This window comes from Alligator sinensis, unplaced genomic scaffold, assembly GCF_000455745.1.
Source record: "Alligator sinensis unplaced genomic scaffold, ASM45574v1 scaffold400_1, whole genome shotgun sequence".
NCBI lineage: Eukaryota > Metazoa > Chordata > Crocodylia > Alligatoridae > Alligator > Alligator sinensis.
In genome coordinates, this window is record NW_005841897.1 from 3,055,894 (window position 1) to 3,058,001 (window position 2,108).

Sequence of the window (2,108 nt, forward strand, 5' to 3'; positions counted from 1 at the left end):
TGTAGGGGAAGAAGGAAGAATCTTAAAAACAAACAAACAAACAAACAAAAAGTGCTATTTTTACTGTTCAAGAGTTTTTGCCTGGCTAAATCATGGGCTTCATGGAGTTGGGTTCCCGCTGAATGGTCATTCATCCATCCAAGGGGAAAATTGTGTCTCATCTCTCTTCCCATGGATTTCCATTTAAGGCTAGAGGAGGCCCCAACAATAAGAGATAAATGTACTTAGCTGACACCAGAACCAAGCTATTGATCATAGAAACAGAAATTTAATGGAGAACAGAGCTATTTTTTCCCTTTTTTCCCCCCTCCCCTAAGGTCCACAGGACTGATGATTATTTTGTCAGCTTTAGCAAAACAGGAACTAGCACCTTTCAATGAACGTCTTTCCAAAGCACTCTGTGAAACAGCTGGCTGCCAGTAGAGCAGTTAGGAACAGTTAATAGTCACTGGAGGCCTACAGACTCCTTTTGTCATACAGCACAGGGAACTGTCAAGGCTTGGTGCACTGTGCAGAATGTCAAGATTGCCAGAGGTGCATAAGGGCAAAGCATTCCCAGAAAATCCCATGCTCTGTGAAAGTGAGCCCGGGAATCTTCTTCCCTCTCCTTCCCCTCAAAACATCTTCTTCCATATGAAAGACTGTACAAGGGGTGTTAACTTCACAGCAACACACAGTGCTTTACTCAGGCCACAGGTGTGCAATGGTCAAAGAGAGCAATGTTCCAGTTAAAGCCAAAAGCCTGCTTTAGAAAACTAGTGGAAAGAAGCCTGTCTTCTGGGCCAGTGTGACAAACAATACTGCTTCTATATTGTAAAATGGCCCAGAATAAAATGATTCAAAAGGTCCCTGTAACATTTTGCAGGAAACATTTTCCGCCTTTACTTTGCTCTGCTTCAGGGGCTTCTGCTAGACTTTCCTGCAAGGCAGCTCTCCCGCATTGGCTTCCCCATCTTCTACTCAAGACCTACCTACGGCCCTCACATGCTTGCAATGGCTTCTGCTTACAAGGCCATTGGTAAATGGTAAGATTTTTGCAGGGGAAGAAGGAAGGGAAACAATGTAAGAAATACAGCCACTCACCACCAGCCTCCCAAATGTAGCTATGCTGTGCTTCACAAATGCTTGCTTGAGACTTCACGGTGACCCCAGGAGTTCTCCAAGGAGGTTCCTATTCCATCAGAGAAAAAGGAAAATCTTTCTTAGGAGTTGGCAGCCTGTGAAATGCAGTTTAGCAGTTCTGGTTCTGGAAGGAAGAGTGTCAGACACAGATTAGACAATTCATACAGTTGTTTTATTTATTTGATAAAGGTGGTTTTTTATTACTACACAAGATATGTATGTTTGATTTATTTAACCATTTTTATTTCACTGATGTAGATGGTCCATAGATCTTGTGGATGAATAAATCCTTTGCTGGTGCAGATTAAAGGTTGCCCGGTGGTATTCTGTGCATTTTGTAGAGCACTGAATTCAGCTAAAATCAGGCCTCTGACAGTTAAAGCATACAGAAATAAGGTAACTCAAACTGAACTTTGTATTTCACGGTTTTCCCAAGTTTGAGATACATGGCTGTGCAACCTTATTTCTGTCCCTTGGAGCTGGCAGTAACCATTAGGAATGACCTATGTGGGAGTATGTTGACCCCACATTCCAACCTGCCATACGTAGGCTGTGGGTCTCTTCTACCCTGAGGGGTTATGAACCTCTTTCCCCATTCCTGACCCAGGTTATGGGTAGTTACATGCACCCCAGCTGTCCTCTCAGAGGGTATGTGGTATGACAGAGGGAACCAGTAGCAGGAGCTTACCGCAGCTGTGATAGCGGTATAAAAAGATCTAGAGGACCGTGACTTTCCGAGGGTTTCTTCAGAGGTCTGCAATTTGCTGAACTTTGCTGCTAACAAGAGCAGAAGGTGCTGCGACTTTGACTCTGAATGATTAAAGGATTTGTTTTGCTTTTTTACTACATTTTCTAGTTCTTGCTTTTTAACTTAAAGGGAAATGTGTGCAGCATGGAGCAGTGGGCAGCAGTGGGGATCGCCGCCGGCCCAGCAACACCCAGTGAGCACCGGGGCTTTTTTTTTAAAAGTACTGAGCTGGGGCGGG

The 2,108-nt window shown here is 44.1% G+C and overlaps 1 long non-coding RNA gene across 1 annotated transcript in view; it reads right to left on the bottom strand.

Moving 5' to 3' along the window:
* LOC112549344 overlaps nucleotides 1-2,108 on the bottom strand; it is a 51,953-nt gene that overhangs the window by 31,249 nt on the left and 18,596 nt on the right. Inside the window, exon 2 of the long non-coding RNA XR_003092755.1 lies at nucleotides 1,084-1,171. This is a non-coding gene — a long non-coding RNA (uncharacterized LOC112549344). The remainder of the gene's footprint in view (nucleotides 1-1,083; nucleotides 1,172-2,108) is intronic.